The 18,329-nt window shown below is 39.2% G+C and overlaps 1 long non-coding RNA gene across 47 annotated transcripts in view; it reads left to right on the forward strand.

The window, feature by feature from the left end:
* The window catches only part of LOC110402005, a 316,902-nt gene that overhangs the window by 53,052 nt on the left and 245,521 nt on the right, over window positions 1–18,329 (forward strand). The window contains exon 1 of one of the 47 annotated variants that reach the window (XR_002440777.1): window positions 17,834–17,895. The exons of the other annotated variants lie outside the window; for them this stretch is intronic. This is a non-coding gene — a long non-coding RNA (uncharacterized LOC110402005). Of the gene's footprint in view, window positions 1–17,833; window positions 17,896–18,329 lie in introns of those variants that run through there. 47 annotated transcript variants of the gene reach the window in all.

An 18,329-nucleotide genomic window follows, 5' to 3' on the forward strand; every position in this document is an offset into this window, starting at 1 on the left:
GTTTTTTACAATAGCCTGAACAAAAAGACCAGATCCAATAAGCAACAGAATTTGTTTGTGAATATAAATATGATGCCAGTGTCACAGCTCATCTTCTTTGTTTGTTTGTTTGTTTGTTTCTTCAGGCCAAGTTCATTCTTAATTATCAGTTATTTTTCACAGTTGTTAGGGCCTAGACCTGCCTGTTCCCATAAAAGCCATGGAAAAACTCCACCCAAAGAGGGTCGCAGCCAAAGGGTTGTGATAAATGGTTCTGTGTCAGGGTGGAGGCTGGTCACGAGTGGTGCCCCCCAAGGCTCAGTCCTGGGACCAGTGCTCTTCAATGTCTTCATCAATGACATAGACGATGGAATCGAGTGTACCCTCAGCAAGTTTGCAGATGACACCAAGCTGAGTGGTGCAGTCGATACATTGGAAGGAAGGGAAGCAATCCAGAGGGACCTGGACAGGCTGGACAAGTGGGCCCATGAGAACCTAATGAGGTTCAACAAGGCCAAGTGCAGGGTGCTGCACTTGGGCCAGGGCAATCCCAGGTATTTATACAACCTGGGCGAAGAAGTACTTGAAAGCAGCCCTGCGGAGAGGGACTTGGGGGTCCTGGTGGACGAGAAGCTGGACATGAGCCAGCAGGGTGCACTGGCAGCCCGGAGGGCCAACTATGTTCTGGGCTGCATTAAAAGAGGAGTGGTCAGCAGGGAGAGGGAGGTGGTGGTCCCCCTCTACTTGGCTCTTGTGAGGCCCCATCTGGAGTACTGTGTCCAGGCCTGGGGCCCCCAGCACAAGAAGGACGTGGAGCTCTTGGAACGAGTTCAGAGGAGGGCAACCAAGATGATCAGAGGGCTGGAGCACCTCTCCTATGAAGAAAGGTTGATGGAACTGGGCTTGTTTAGTTTGGAGAAGAGAAGGCTCCAGGGAGACCTCATTGTGGCCTTCCAATACTTGAAGGGAGCGTAGAAACAGGAGGGGGATCGATTGTGAGGGTGGATAGCGATAGGACAAGGGGGAATGGTTTTAAGCTGAGACAGGGGAGATTTAGGTTAGATATTAGGAGGAAGTTTTTCACACAGAGGGTGGTGGCGCACTGGAACAGGTTGCCTAGGGAGGTTGTGGATGCCCCGTCCCTGGAGGCATTCAAGGCCAGACTGGACGTGGCTCTGGTCAGCCTGGTCTAGTGGTTGGTGACCCTGCGCTTGGCAGGGGGGTTGAGACTCGATGATCTTTGAGGTCCTTTTCAACCCAAGCCATTCTATGATTCTATATGATTCTATGTGTTTGTTCTCCCATTTGATGGAAGAGAAAGCAGCATTAGTCACATGTCTGCTCAGCTGGAAGAAAAGGAAAAGGGAAGAAGGAGATCTGAAGTAGTTTTTTAAGGCAGTGGATTTCCTAAATCTGCTGCTTTCTTTACCTCCAGCAAACAGATTTGTTTAGGTTGCTTTTGCTTTCCTGCCTGAGAAAGCATTGACCATGTATCTCCCTCATCCTGTAGGCAGTGACATCTGATTTTCCTTATTATATTATATTAAAGCGAGTAGTTGATCCTGCCAAGCACAACTGAAATTCTCACTCTCGGGCTTCCCAGTTTCAGTGTCTTGTGGAACAGTAATTAATGATCGTTGGGGGAAGCAGGTTGGGAACTGTTGAGATCCTCAAGTGATCCTCTGTTATATCATTGTTCATGCATTGTAATGAAGCAAAAATGATCTTTCTTGGAAATTGTTCCTAGTGAGATTACAGTTATTAAATACCAATATTGCTTACAATAATTAAACTTATTTATCTAGGTTCCAACCCTGTCAATTTTGTCTCCCCTGAGATCCCATTGTTTGTTAGCCAAAAGCTGTGGGAGGATGTGTTATGAATAAAGCCATTCTCAAAACATATACTGTGCTGAAGAAACATCAAGGCTTCTAATTGGGAGCTATGAATTTCCTAGTGATAGGCAGTGGAGATATGGATAATTTGAAAGATGTAATGGAAGTTAATCCCTCTGTGATACGGACATAATTATCCAAACAGTGGTGTGTGCAATGTAATGAGCCAGCTTACATGAGTTTTTGCGCTAAGTTTAACAAAGCAACTTAACATGGACCTTAATCACAGAAAGGTGATGGTGAAGGAATGCCCTGGAACCTGGTGGAGAGAGAAGGTCTTACAGGAACTGAAGGCTGTGGGATTTGATTAGTAAGTCAGTAAGGATCTACATTTGGCTTTAACTTGCACTGGTAAAATAATGGTTGAGAATTTGGCCGTATTCAAGAAATAATCTTTTTCAGAGCCACAGGATTAGAATGACAAAGGATTTTGCCATGAAAATCAAGTTATGTCCTCATAGCAAAGCAGTATGGTTTAAGAGGAAGTTGCATCACTAACTCAACATTTGTGGCTGCAGGATATAATATTTGATAGAGTGGTTGGGAGTCCCAAGTTTTGTGTAGACAGCAAATCTGTGGAAAAGCAGTTAAGTACAGTGCTAGTTCTATGGGAAATGTACAGTATCTGCTTACATTAGAGGAAAACCCAAGTTTGCTGAAACCAGGAACAGACTCATGATTTCTGTCTATCAAACTAAAACAGCTGAGAATGTTTTTCAGACGAAAACATCAGTGTTGCTTTTTGTAACGTTGAAGCAAAGCAAAAGTTTCTGAAATCTGATTATATTAAATTTGATAGCACTGAAATAGTCACATTAAAATAATATCGAACATGCATCAGAATGGATTTACATGCTCTACTCCTTCTGCCTAAATAAAATGCTAACCTAATAAATAAAAAACTAGGAATAAATATATTAGAGAAAAGCAAACACAGGGCTAACCTGCAAAATATAAATACCCAGCCAACTTTGATAAAGGAATTTTTAAACATATTTTGTTTTTATTACTATTCATTATCTATATTATTGTAAAATTCATGTCTTCAGTTCCATTGTGTGGCCATACGCAAATCTATCTGAAAACAAGGATTTAGCCTGCCAGTAGTTAAGTGTTGTAGATCTTGCCTCTTCATTTTACTAAGTGAATTCAATTTCAGTGAAATTCCATGCAGAACTACATTTACAGGAGACAAGTTGAAGATTCAGGACCTGATGTAAGAAAGAATGTGAGGAGTGGCTACAGAAACCAATGAGGGAAAAGAGGCCCTAATGAAAGTAATAGAGTTTTAAGTTTCCCTAACACAGCTGTGTTAGCTGTGCACAGAAGAAACTTTTAGATTGTGCTGGAGCACAAAACATTATCACAACAACAACAAAAAATCAAAGATAATAGCTTTCATGGCTTATGTTTTCCTTTGGGGATTTCACATGCAGTTTTCAGCTCAGTATCCAAGATTAAATTAATAGGTCAAGTACTTCAGTCTGAGGCTTGTTGAATTGTTCTGCTGGGTATAAGAAAGATAACTCTAGAGCATCATTTTGGCTGTGGACTGTGTGTTGAAGAGCACTTGTAACTTGCATCTAAAATGATCAAGGTGATGTGAGGCAGCTGTACTTACAAATTTTTCATATTTAGTTAGACACAAGGGAAAAGTGGTATCCTGCTTGAGTTTTGGAAGATGGGGATGAAAAAAGAGATAATAATATTTCTAGGCCTCTGTGCTTGTGGTCACTGAACTGCTTTAGGGAGACAGCAGTTTAGTTTTCCTTTACATTCTTCCTTCCTTGTACTCTGATCACGTACAAAAAAATGGAAGCAGCTTCTTGCCACAACAGCTTCCCTTTTGCAAAAGAAACGATAGACTCCAAACCTGGGTAAAGCCTGGCTTTGTAGTTTGCTAGAGCAAGAACTGTTAAGAAGGAAACCTTGTCTGGCTTGTGTGACGTAGAATCATAGAATGGCTCATGTTGGAAGGAACCTTAAAGATCATCCAATTCCAGCCCCCTGCTGTGGGCAGGGTTGCCAACCACTAGATCAGACAATCTCTATGCTGAACTTTTCTCTATTCATTGTGACTTCACACGTATATCAAAGAAAAATGTACAATAGTTTAGGTCTCTGCCTAACACTCTGCCAACACAGTTCCATTCCTTGTGGAATGGTTTCCACTATTTTGTTTTGTTTTGTTTGAGATTAGTACTGTCCTGGAAACTGTTCACCACTGGAACAGACACTTTTTTTTTGAGAACTTTAGCCTGATACTGCAATTAACCTACTGTCAGTCCTTTCAGGGGATTTGATGAAGGACATGGGCACTGCTCTTACCCTATAAAGGCTATTTTAGCTAACCTATTCCAAGATTGAGTATACTAAGTTCCACGTGCCCTGAAATGCACTTATGTCTTGTAAATACTACAGACAATGATTTTGTGGCACTTGAAATTCTTGCTTCTTTGTTGGTACAGCACCTCTTCAGTTTGACAAACCAGACAGCCTGTGATATAGCCTGGAATCAAGAACAAACCACTGTTCTAGTCTTCATCTAGATTTCAGAACTTTTCTAGTTGGGCAGTCAGATTTCAGTTGGCTCTTTCTTTGTTCTGAGTGCACTTAGTGACTGCGTGCATACTTTGAATAACTGTGGGATCTGGTCCAGGGCTCTTCAAGTGCATTGTTACTTGCTGCAGCAAACATGTCTCTGATATCTCTCACCATCAGCTTTAACCTGCTTTGGAAAAATGTGAACTTCATTTTTCCTACTGATGTTATTTTCATCTATATAAATAATTAGGTGTTTTATGTGGAATAAAGTTCTAGATCTTGGGTTCTGTGTGTAGGCAGAAACATTTCTAGAGTACTGAAAAATCATTGAGTGAGAGCAAGGAGGGCAAAATTTGAAGTGCTCTCTCTGTTCTGTGGTATATTAAATTGAGATTACTTTTGGCCAGGATGCTGAATCTACTCAATGTTATTCTCTGGCATTTAGCAGATCCTTTTTAGAGTGTAGAAATTAAATTGTAGTGAACAGGACATTTACTGAAGCCAGCACCATCTTGCAGCAGATCTCCATGATGTGTCAAATTCAAACAGGGTATGTCCATCTTTACTGTGTTGTGATATCATATAAAACACCAGAATTAATCTTTTATTTACCTAGCTAAAATAGAGAGACTGAACAGCAGTAGAAGAGAAAGTCTTTGTAATTCTGGTTACTGAATTCAGTTCATCTCAGAGCTGCTCCTAAGGAATTTGAAATTCAGCTGTTTGTGTACTTCGACATATCTGTCTGTAATGCTGCTAAACACTGCCTCACTTACTGCTACCACAGTGATTTGAAAATTGCCTTAATTGATTCCAAATCATCTTTGTTTTGATATAGTTTCTACAAGAAAAGCTATAATCAGAAGAGAGAGAAATAGGAATTTTCTCACATTTCAAGTATATGTTTTAAAGAAGCTTGGACTACTTAGGAACTCTTTTCTTCTTTGTGCATCAGTAAAAACATTCACAGTGTTGTCAGCAGAGCTGTTTTCATCAACACAAGTTTTTGCTTAAAAAGAACATTACTCTCAAATGAGAAACAGTGGGAAGACAAAAAGAAAATTTCTCTCTAGTTTCTTTCCCGAGAGGCAGATAACATATTGACTACTGCATTTTCAACCTGATTCTTGCAACACTAGAAAAAAAATTTCATCGAGACCATTACATGTGTTTTTAAAGCTATTAGAGAGGCACCATTCAGCTTCGTTCTCTGCTTGTGGTGAAAATTCAGTTCAAGGCTGACTTCATGTAGGAATCAAGACATATGGTGAAACATATTGAAATAAATGCATGCAAGTATCTTGTTATTAAAATTCTACAGTTATATACTTAAAAAGAAAGAAACAAAAAGCAAAAATAAAAAGAATCAGATCATTAATAAAACAGACCTCAAATGAACTTCCAAAGGTGCATTTTTGCACATTAGACTAAATCTTTGAGGTGAACAAATAGCAGGAAAAAGCTGAGAGCTGAAAAGTCTGTGCAGCTTTTTTCTTACTTGTGGGGAACTTATTGGAAAACATAGAAGCATTTTAAGTTAATTAAAATAATAACATAATTAATGTTATTTTGAATGTGTCTGTCACTAAACATTAATTATCCTGTAGCCACTGGAACAACATAATGAAAGCATCATTTATACTGATTAGTGTAAAACTGTATTCCTTTGGTAAAATTTGGATGTTGTCAAATGAAGATAAATGGAGTACCGAACTATATATTAGTTCAACAAAAGCAAGTCTGTGTTACCTGGTTTGAGAGGTCTTGGGAAAAAAAGCCTCCTGGTGAAGAAGTTCAATTGCTGGACTTGTGCTCATTAATTCTGGCAAGTAGCAAATGGCACACATTAGGTGAGGAAGGAAATTAAAACAATAACAGAAAGAAGTAATGATTTAGAACTGACTACTATTTATTCTCCTTAAGAGAGTCTTAAGATAAGGAGATAGGAATCCTCAAAAGTTGAGAGTACTGATTATCACAGGTTTCTTTCTCCCTTGAGGCTTCCCTTTTTAAACTTTCCTCAGAAAACCAAAAAATTTCATGAAAAAGTTGCATGTCTTCATCATGCAGATTCTTTCATGGAGGATCTCAGCACTAGGGTAGGACACACACTCACTTAGCCTGAGCATTTCTACTTGCAGCAAAGGGTCTTTCTAGGAATATGACCGCTAAACATTAAAATGACTTAGAATCCAGTGCACTTATACAGAGCCATGCAGGATGTTAGGAGTGCATCATCTTTGTTTCTGGCCCTATATCCCAGATAAACCCCATTACAGTAAATACCTCAGCCCTGTACAGCATGAGCTGTCTGGCAGTTGGCCTCATTTCCCATACCCAACTGCTTCTCCTTGGAGGAAAAAGACTTGTGCTACAGATGAGAGACTGGCGTTTGGCTTATCTTCATATGGCCTAAGTGTGACATTCCTGAAATAATTCAAAATGGGTATGAACATCTTTCCCTTTAAAATAGCAAATCTGTCTCCAAATCTTTCTCCATGTTCCTCACTGGAACAGGTTGCCCAGAAAAGGTTGTGACTGCCCCCTCCCTGGAAACATTCAAAGCTGGGCTGGATGGGATGTTGAGGAACCTGGTCTAGAGGGAGGTATCTCCCTATAGCAGGGGGGGTTAGAACTAGTTGATCTTAATGGTCCCTTCCAACCCAAACTATTCTGATTCAGCTCCCACTACAAGCCTATTTCATACAGCTGCTGAATTTGGGAAGTGGTGAAGGGCTTACTTTTATTGCTTCTGTGAACTGTTCAGAGAAGGGCAATGAAGCTGCTGAGGGCACAAGTCTTATGAGGTGCGGCTGAGGGAACTGGGATTGTTTAGTCTGGAGAAGAGGAGGCTCGGGGGAGACCTTATAGCTCTCTACAACAACCTGAAAGGATGTTGTGGTGAGGTGGGAGTCAGCGTCTTCTCCCACATAACTAGCAATAGAACTAGAGGGAATGGCCTCAAGTTGTGCCAAGGGAGGTTCAGGTTGGACATTAGGAAAAATTTATTCCTTGAAAGAATAGTCATGTGCTGGAATGAGCTGCCCAGGGAGATGGTCGAGTCACGGTCCCTACAGGTGTTCAAGGACCGTTTAGATGTTGTACTAAGGGACATGGTTTAGTGGGGAAATATTGGTGGTAAGTGCAGAGTTGGACTGGATGGTCCTGGAGGTTTTTTCCAACCTTGGTGATTATATGATTCTATGAACTATGCAAGTCTGAGGCCCTATCAGTTAAACTAGAAATGGGGAAAGTAGCAGAGGTTTTACACATTATGACAGAGGGACATATAAATGGCATTAAGCAGTCAAAAAACTGAGTGCATTAGCCTTGAAATAAGACCAAACGCCTGGGATTTAGTGCATTTGCAGAAGCCTGTGACACAGCCTTGTCTGTAGCATGCAGATGTAGAAACTGAGAGTTTATAAGCTGACATTTTTTTGTGTAAGTAAATAAAAAGCTGAGCATGCCTAGCATGAATAAGATGTGTTCCCATAAGAACTGTAGGATTTATTACCTTTTGTGTCCATATATGTTTATCTAAATGAGTCATTTATCAAGTAGTTTGGAAGTGCTCTTATGTTAAGTTTGCCTCTTATGTTTCTTTTTGCCAGATGGTCCTTGGGCTTGTCCGTTTTCCCTCTCACTCCCTCATCTATCTGGGAGCAGCAGTTGGTAGCTGTTGTGGTTTAACCCAGCGAACAGTTAAACACCACACAGCCTTTTGCTTACTCTCACCCCTCCAACTGTGATGGGGAGAATAGAAAAAAAAAGTATAGAACTTGTGGGTTGAAATAAAAACTATTTACTAAGAAAAAGAAGTGAGAAATAATGGTAATTATAATTATGTATGTATACATGTACATTTCTACCTCATCCTCCCCCTGCCCTCTCATGGGCAGGACAACTGGAGAAGCTGAGAAACTGAAATGTCCTTGGCTCTGTACAACACTGCTTAGCAACTAAAACATCAATGTGATATCAACGTTGTTTTTCTCCTAAAGCCAAAACATAGCATCGTATCAGACACTATGAACAAAATCAGCTCTGTCCCAGCTGAAACCAGGACAGTAGCAAAGTGACAGGAAGAACTGTTGCTCCAGAGCTTTAACCATGACACATGAGAGTTATATACATCAGTCAGATGTTCTCTAGCTTTTGTGACTTACATACTCCCTTTCTTTCATGGGATGCGTTTAGGATCCCATTGGAAGCAATTAGATATGAAACATCAACATATATTTATTAAACAGGCACTGTTTTCATTGTTCCCTCAAGTGTGATTTAGCAGTGCTACAAAATCAAGACTTGGAGTAATGTATATCCTCTCATTGTTCAAACAAAAGGAAAATAAACAGAAGCAGTAGGTACAGATTGTATATTGCTGCTGAGCTTCTCAGTCAGTGGCAAGCTAATGAGAGAAAGTGTGATAGTCTGACAGGAGGTATTGCCTTTGATGAGGCTGGAGTTGTACATGAAGTAGATTCTTGAATTTGTTTATTTTTTTTTTTTAACTCCAGCTAGCTATCTTCAGGGAGAATGTGCAGACCTGACCATCTGAGAAATTGCCACATGGAGAGTACCCACCCTGTACATCAAGCTGCCTGTTTTCACTATAACTTTTCTGTGAAACGTTAGCCTAGCCTGTCAGTCACAGCTTCTGAGGGTAATGATGAGCTCAGACTGGAACTGATAGTTCAGCTGGAGATGGAAGCACATTTGACGCTTTCTTGTGTATTTGTGAAGTGGCTCAAAACTTTGTTCTACATTATGGGCCACAGCAAACAAAATGGTGAGGAATGTGCAAAAAATCAGGTGCAAAACCACAGATAGAAATGCAGAGTACTCAGTATTGAAACATACTCTGATTTAATTGTCATTCGCAAACACTACACTCCTTTTAAATAATGCAGTTGAATCATATTCTGTTTTGAATCCATAGGTTTCACATATCTCTGTTTTGGCTACAGTTTGGCTTAGACTTGATTTCATTGGACATTCATTATTTTCATACTAGTATACTTCTACTGACTTTGATCATGTGTGATTTTTCTATGGATCAAATCTTTTGCCTATAGAATTAAACCACACTTTTAGTTAGAAGTGTCTTGGTTTCCACTGACAATTCTGTTACTGTTGGGTTTGCCTTCTGTGGAGAGGAGATATATTTAAACTCTCTCCACTTGTCAATCCATACTGATGTTTGCAGCAGAAGATGAATTTGCCATTTGGCTAAACGTACTGTCAAGGATTCTGGTCCTGATAAGTTGCTGCATTGGTCTGTGTGTGTTCAGTGACTCAATCCATGCTAAAGATGTCCCCTATTTTTACAGGAGTAACCTGTAGTGGTTCCTTATTGGAATAAGGAACACACTGCCCCTTTTTGTTTTATTTTGGAAAGAAAATTAAATTCCCTGCATATGATTTGCTCTTGCCAAATCCACATTGACCATTAACCCTTTGCTTACTATAATCTACATATTCATGAGTTTTTAGCTTTGCTCTGATAAATCTCCTGAGAGTCAAAATTAAGCTGACTATCCTATAAATCTCCAGCCTCCTCCATTTTTTTTTTCTGTTTAAAAAGCCCAAACCAATGTAACATGCAATTTGCTAGGGTATTGAGAGTTCACCCATTCTTCAATAGTTTCTACATGTAATTTCCATAGTAATGTTTTAGAAATCTCCCTAGTTTATTTTTCTGTAATTTTTTTTTCAATCCCAACTGATAGAACTTCTAACATATCTAATTATTATCTAAATAGTTCCTTTACGTATTTGAGTTTGAGTTACTGAACTTTTATCATTGGTTTAATATTAGCTACCTCATAGCAATCATCTGTGAGAGCAAAATAGACATTAAAACTCATGAAGCAGTGTATATTTTGATTTCTGTCCTTGGAAAGGAAGATCAACCTGTTCCTAGGTCTTCCACTTAATACTAATAAACATCCAGAAGATTTCTTGTTGCTTTTAGTGTTCCTTGGTAGTAACAACTTCTGTCTTGACCTTTCTAAATTTACCCATATATGTCTCTGCTGTGATATTGTACTCCTCCTTTGTAACCTCATCTAATTTTAAGTGCATGTAAGTCTCTTGCAATCAGTGGAAGACAGCCAGCTGAACATGAGCCAGCAGTGTGCCCAGGTGGTCAAGAGGGCCAACAGCATCCTGGCTTGTATCAGAAATAATGTAGTTGGTAGACTGGGGAGGTGATTGTCCCTCTGTACTTGGCACTAGTGAGTCTGCATCTTGAGTATTGTGTTCAGTTTTGGGCCCCTCACTACAAGAAAAAACATTGAGGCCCTGGAGTGTGTCCAGAAAAGGGCAACAAAATTGGTGAGGAGTCTGGAACACAAGTTTTATGAGGAGCAGCTGAGGGAACTGAGATTGTTAAGACTAGAGATAAGGAGGCTCAGGGGAGATGTTATTGCTCTCTACAGCTGCTTGGAAGGAGGTTGTGGCGAGGTGGATGTCAGCTTCTTCTCCTAGATAACAGCAATAGGATGAAAGTAATGGCCTTAAGTTGCATAAGGGAAGGTTCAGGTTGGGTATTAGGAGAAATTTCTTATCAGGTTGTGGTGATAGACTGCAAAATCTACTCCCATTTACTGTCCCTGGGAGTGTTCAAAAAATGTGTAGACATAGCACTGTGGAGTGTAGTTTAATGGGTATGAGGGTAACGGGTTGAACTAGATGATCTTGAAGATCTCTTAACAACCTTAATGATTCTATGAATGGTTGTGTGTGATTTTGGGAGAGTAACTGAACATATTTCTCTCTAACTCCTAATCCACAAATAAACAGAACAAGGGATGGAGCTATATAATATCTCATATCAATGCGGTCATTAGTAGGGAAAAACATTTGAATTTTTGTGATGGAATGCTAAGTGCCCTTTCTTCCATGTTATATGAATAAAATAAATTATGCAGGCTTCCCTTTCCAGAAAGCTGAATATGTTTTGACAGACAGGCTGAGAACTGAAACCAACAATGATTTTGGTAAATGAATCCATCTGCTAGTGCTGTGGAAGGCAGATGCTGAAGTGCCAAGCTGTGAATACAGGGATTTGTAGACTATGGGTTTCTGCTTCATTCCTTTGGATATTGATGATATCATGGGAATGAAGAATATCATAAGGGAGGAGGAAAAGGTCAAAAATGACAATCATATGTGCTCACACCTTGGCATGTTTTCGTTGCACAACAGTTACACAGGAAGTGAAGAACATGCTGTCAAACTTACACATCAAGGGTAACCAAGAACTGCAGAAAAAAGTGCCCACTTTGTATTTTCCCTTCTGTGGCAATCTATTCTTAAAAATGTGTCTGCTTTAGTACTTTGCAGTATCGTGCAGTGATATCAATATGCCCACTTGCATGAATTCTATAAATAAGTTTCCTGATAGAAATGAGCACTTCTAATTTAATATGTCTACCTGTAAGGTTTGCACTTTTCACCTGCAAACAAGATGGACAATAAGTATTACATCACATCAATGCCTATAATGTATAGGCAGTTTTAAATTTAAGCCTTTCTTAAAATACAATTGGAATGTGACTTTATTTATAACTGACCTGTGATGAAAGTGTTCCTTGATATGCCATCGAAGAAGATAAACATTTATTACTTAGAAAGGGGCACAGCAGAAAGGATTTGTACGGGTGTGATACAAATAATATTTTGTATGACTTGAATTTCTACAGTGTTTTTTATTATGCATACCATTTTCTCAGGTTCTGAAGTAAAACAGACTTTGTTAACGTCATTATTACTACAGTTTTGATGATCCTTTTCTGAACGAAGAACTGTAGTACTGTATACCATAGCCAATCTATAACAGGTAGAATTCAAAACTGCAGCAGGAGGCACCAGCTTGTGTACTTCTATGACCTCCTGCAGGGAAATCGTGTTGTCTTGACAGTGTCTAGACTAAATAAAATATTGCACATAAGCAACTGCAGAGTGAAACAGTGAAAGATGAAAGACAGAAGGGTGTTGGGGAGGTGATAATTAGCATTTGTGCATTATAAAGTTATCCTAGTAGTTGATTATTCTGTTTTGTACATATATTTCTGCTATAAAACTACTCTTACAGAAAGTTTCTCAATCAACAGATTTGATATATTATTGGGAAATTTAGGCAGATTTCTTTGACAGAAACAGAAGCGAGAAACATCCCACTACAGTTTGTTGTAATATACAAATTTTTTCATATTATCTGTTGGAAAAGAAGTTGCCATTGAGTTGGTCTCTTGATTTTTGAAGATAATGTGCCTGCCCATGGTTTTCTGCAGAGCTGACTTCCCCCTGGAGGTTTCTGGTGTGGTGTTTTCAGAGGTCTCTGGCTCTTTCAAAAGCAAGTGACCTAGCTTCTGAAAACACTACTTTTTTTTTCACTGCTCATCTGACAAAATACAATTCTTTAAAAATGTAATTGAGTTAATGAGTATAAACAGATATATTTTATTTTGTCTTCATCTCATTAAAATAATCTTGTAACTAATGAGCCTCATAATAAGTGATTTGCTGGTAGCTGAACCCGGAACCTCAAACAACAGAGCAGAGGCTTCAGCCATTTGGTTTGACAGAGTAGTAGACTGCACTAGATGGACGCAGCAGAAGGTTGTTTTCCTCTGTTATTGATTTGCCAATTAGAAAAATGCAAAACACTGAACTGGTGGGTGGATATTTTTGAAAGGATTCATCACTGACTTTAATGGAAGAGGAAGCAAACAAATGCTAAGCTATTTCAGCTGTGTGGTCTACAGGTCTTTGCAAATGTACTCATACATATGCACCACTGTTTGTGTATGCAAAAGAGTTTGGCAAGACGGGCACCATGTAAATTAAAAGAAGAAACAATAACTCAGGAGTACTTGAAGTGAACCTGAATAAATGGCAGCTAGGCTTTAAGTGTTTGGCTGTTGTAGCAGTTCTGCACTTTGTGGACATAATGAATACGTTGTGGCTTGCCAGTCCTCAAAACAAAGGTTTCACCACCTTCTTGAAAAATGAATCAGATTCTGGTAACACAGCATTTTCTTAGGCAAATAAAGGATAATTTTCCACCTTATAGCAGTTTTCAAAAAATACATAAGGAAAAAAAATAGAGTCACAAAAGAGAGTAGCTGAGAATCTGAGATTGTCTTACTTTGAGTGATACACTAGGAATACCTAGCTGCCTCTTTAAGATCGCACTCAAAACCTTAAGGCAAGGGAAAAACTTCAAAACCTGTATATTAACATTTCATTTCAGGAAACAGCAAGGTCAAGGCTTGAAAAGAAGACATTTTCAGCACTGGTAATGAGAATCAAGATAAAATTCTCCATGAGTAAGGCACTTACTGTGATGATTAAGAGGGAATAATATATTTGATGCATACAGATTTATACAGGAAATTCACATGACTATCAAGTCCGCAGACTTTGTAAGAGTTACAGCTCCCATGACTGTAGTCAAGAATTTTAATGCATATTTCCACTTACCTTCTACTTCTTGAGATATGTTAAATAGAATCATGTGAATTATTTTCTTGGAATAAATAGTATTATACACTTAGCCTTCTTCTTGTAGAATGATTTTCAAAATGAGCTGCATTGCTGATTAATAATTTGCAAATGTTAATTCTATTCTGTAGGGGATAGAAAATATTTGTTGATAGGGTTATAGAAGAATTTAACTTCTTGTGTAGTCATAAACATGTGACTGGTCACTGGCAAATGCTGTATTGTTTGTTTGCTCATTGGCAGAATGAAAGATTTTAAAAGAGAAATGCATGATGAAGAATGAATAAAGAATAACCATGCTTTCTGGTATGAATTTTTGAGCAAATTATGTGTGCTAAAATTTATGATACTTTCAAGATTTGTGAATGTTTTTCATAAATAAGTCATCACAGCACACATTAACTTTGAGTATTATGACCCTATGAATAACAGTGAAGCAAAATTGCCATTTATTTTCACAATATGTAGCTGGTAACAGGGAGTCTCCAGGTTATGGACGAAGAACAAATAGCTTATTTGAACCATGCCAATAAGCTTTAAATTCCATCGTAGTCCTTGAAAGACTAGTAAATTGTAATAAATACTAAAAGATCACTTGAGAACACTAGAAGAAAGGATACAGAAGCATTTTTTTCTCAGTCGTATAAAACCAATGTAATATTGTACTAAAGTGCTTAAAGCAATAGTTACAGAGATATATTATCAGTTTTCTTTAATGAAGTAACAAAATTTTCTGCATTTTTTTTTAAATTCCTTTTAGTTGGATCACTTTCCAGGATTTTTTTTTTTTCCCAGAAGAATTAAGTACTTATACAATTTATTACTTTTTACTAAATGATTTGGTTTTGGTAGAAAAAAATATGGAATTAAATAATTTCTGTCCACAGAAGATGTGGACAGAGCACTAAAACATTTCAGTAGATGCTTGACTTTCAGCAAAAATTCAGTTATGAAAACTGCACTCTTCTAAAACTTTATTTAATTCGAAAAGACAAACTGAATTTGAAGTGGCAGTTATGTATACATAAAATTTAGATTAAAAAACCTCTACTATTTAATGGCAGTAATAAGCCCAGCTAGAAAGGATAATTAGGAAGCTGAAGAAAGTGTTACCATATAAACAGAAATGAAACAGATTGCTTTAATTGATTTTACAGTTTTAGGGTCTTTCTTACAAAAAGATGCAGGTTATGTGAATCCATTCTTATCAGAGTAGAAAGATCTAAAACCTGAACATTTAAAGAGCAAATAAGATGGGTAGTTTCCTAATGACTTCAAGGTTGCTTTCCTGAATAAATAACAGAGAGAGCACATTGTGTTCATCTATAGACTTCAGACTTTCCACAGTCTATTCTGTCAGACCATGTCCAGCTTACTCTATGATACAACTTGCTTCTCATTATTTCTTGCTTTTCCTAACATTGTGTCATCTGAATATTTGGTCATCGAGAGCTTCGTGTTTCCTCCTGGACCATCAGTAAAGCACTGCATAACATGTGGCTTGGCAACATGACCTACAGAAGAATTCTTTATTAACCAGTTATGTTTAGGTATGTCACTTAGGTAATTATTAATCTGCTGAGTGCTCTGCTGATATTGAATATTGTGAGTTTTTAAATCAGAAGACCACACTGTACTAAGGCAACTCCCTTAGTGAATTATTTAACATATATCTCTGTATTTTCATTTATTAGCCAAAGAAGTAATCTCTCTCCCCAAAAAATCCTTCTTTTTTCAGCTTTCACAAAAATTGGTTGAAAAACAGAAAACATTCTACCACTCTGCTGACAATGATCTTTTTTTTCTTCTTCATAATTTTGTTCATGAGTAACACCAGAGTAATTAAAATGAAGTGACCGAGATCATGTACCTCTTTGTGACATTGGCAAAATATTAACACGTTCCCTTTTCAAAGATTCCACGTTTGCACATTTCTTTATGAAATGATTGCTAGATTTATTTGCAAAAGCCACTTGAATGCTGACTTACTCACAGTTAGTTCAGAAATAGAAGAGGTGAAGTACTTAGAATAAATTATTGCTCATCTCTGCATACAAAGTATATAGATGTTTTATACTGCTGAAGAGTGAATATATGAAAAGAAAGGTGCAGGATTGAACTTCAGCTTCTCTCTGCCATCAGAAGCTGAGAATATCCAATATTCTTTGGAGTGGTGTATTCTGACTGATGGGTGTGCACAAATGTGGATGAAGGGGCAGGGAAAATAGCAGCTAAGTCTTCTCCCATCCCTCTAGTCAGATAACACTCAGATTTGGGGTAACCTCATACATAGTCCTAAATTCTGAATCTTTTCAGGACTCTTGAGATGTCAGATGGGAGACAGGGAGGTGAAGAGATAAACTTGATAAGAGGGTGACTCAGAAGAGAAGCCAAGCTGGCGTGAAGCAGGAGTTATCCATTTCCACAGACAGTAGAAGGCAACTAGTCTCTCAGGCTGATCTTAAGTTTGACAATCCAAATATTTTTCAGTATAATACTATCTAAATGTTCCAATATTGAAACTTGATGGTATGCAAGATTGGACTTGCAATAGTTACCTATAAGGAAGCACATCATTCTTCACCTCTGGTGAGAAATTTGAAAGAAATAAATGAAGAATTTGCTTTATCTTTCCAAGAAGCCCCATTCCTGGAGGTGTTCAAGGGCAGGTTGGATGGGGTCCTGGATAGCCTGATCTGGTGGTTGGCAATCCTGCCCACAGCAGTGGTTTAGAACTGGATGATCTTTAACATCCCTTCCAACCTAAGCTATTTTGTGATTCAGTAGGAAGGTCCAACAATTTCAGCTCTCCAGAAATATCACAAATTATAAAAGCCACGCTCTCTGAGTTCTCCTGATAAAGTCATTGCAATCAGGTGAAGTCCCTGGTGACTGGAAAAAGGCAACATCACACCTATTTTTAAGAAGAGTAAAAGGTTGACCATGAAAACTACTGGCCTGTCAGTCTCACCTTTGTGCCAGGGAAGATCATGGAACAGATCCTCCTGGAAGCTATGCTAAGGCACATGGAAGATAGGGAGGTGATATGGGAGAACCAGCATGACTTCACCGAGGGCAAATCCTGTTTGACCAACCTAGTGACCTTTTACGATGGTGTCACTGCATCAGTGGACAAGGGAGCCACTGATCTCATGTGTCTGGACTTCAGTTAAGGCCTTTGTCATGGTACTCCACAACATCCTTCTCTCCAAATTGGAAAGATATGGATTTGATGGGCAAACTGTTTGATTGACCTAGAACTGGCTGCAAGATCAAGTCCAGAGAGCTGTGGTCAATGGTTCGATGTCTGGATGGAGATCAGTGATGAGTGGTGTCCCACAGGGATCGGTGCTGGGGCAAATACATTTTAATATTTTCATCAGTGACAACAGGAGTTGAATGCACTCTCGACATGTTTGCTGATGATACCAAGCTGTGGGGTGCAGTCAGTGCATCAGAGGGATGGGATGCCATCCAAAGGGACCTAGACAGGCTTAAGCAGTGGGCCCAGGTGAACCTCATGAGGTTCAACAAATCCAAATGCAAGATCTTGCACCTGGGTCAAGGCAACCCTCACTACCCTACAAGCTGGGGGAATGAAAGGATTGAAAGCAGCCCTGCTGAAAAAGACCTGGGGGTACTGGTGGATGGCAAGCTGGACATGAGCCTTCAAAGTGCCCTTGCAGCCCAGAAAGCCAGCTGTATCCTGGGCTGCATCAAAAGAAGTGTGACCAGCAGGTCGGGGGAGGTGATCCTGCCCCTTTTCTCTGCGCTGGTGAGGCCTCACCTGGAGTACTGTGTCCTGATATGGAGTCCTCAGTACATGAGAGACGTAGACCTGCTGGAGTGCATCCAGAGAAGAGCCACAAAAATGATCGAAGGGATGGAACACCCCTCCTATGAGGACAGGCTGAGAGAGCTGGTGCTGCTCAGCCTGGAGAAGAGAAGGCTGCGAGGTGACCAGGTAGTGGCCTTTCAATATCTAAAGGGGAGCTACAGAAAAGAAGGGGACAGACTCTTTAGCAGTGTCTGTTGTGACAGAACAAGGGGAAATGGTTTCAAGCTTAAAGAGAGGAGATTTAGGTTAGATATAAGGAAAAGGCTTTCATAGTGAGGGTGGTGAGGCGCTGGAACGGGTTGTTTGGTTGATGCCTGGAGAGTTTCAAGGCAAGGCTGGATCAACCCCTAGGCAACCTGATTTAGCTGTGCATGTCCCTGTTCATTGCAGGGGAGTTGGACTAGATGACCTTTAAAGATCCCTTCCAACTCTAAGGATGCTATGATTCTAAAAGATGGCTGGATACATTTGGTTATTTACTGCATAGAGGGTATGGTAAACACTTATATATAAAGCCCTCCCACTGCATTACAATGTTCAGAGTAGATCCCTTGCTTTCC

The sequence above is a fragment of the Numida meleagris genome, chromosome 6 (assembly GCF_002078875.1).
Source record: "Numida meleagris isolate 19003 breed g44 Domestic line chromosome 6, NumMel1.0, whole genome shotgun sequence".
Taxonomy (NCBI): Eukaryota; Metazoa; Chordata; class Aves; order Galliformes; family Numididae; genus Numida; species Numida meleagris.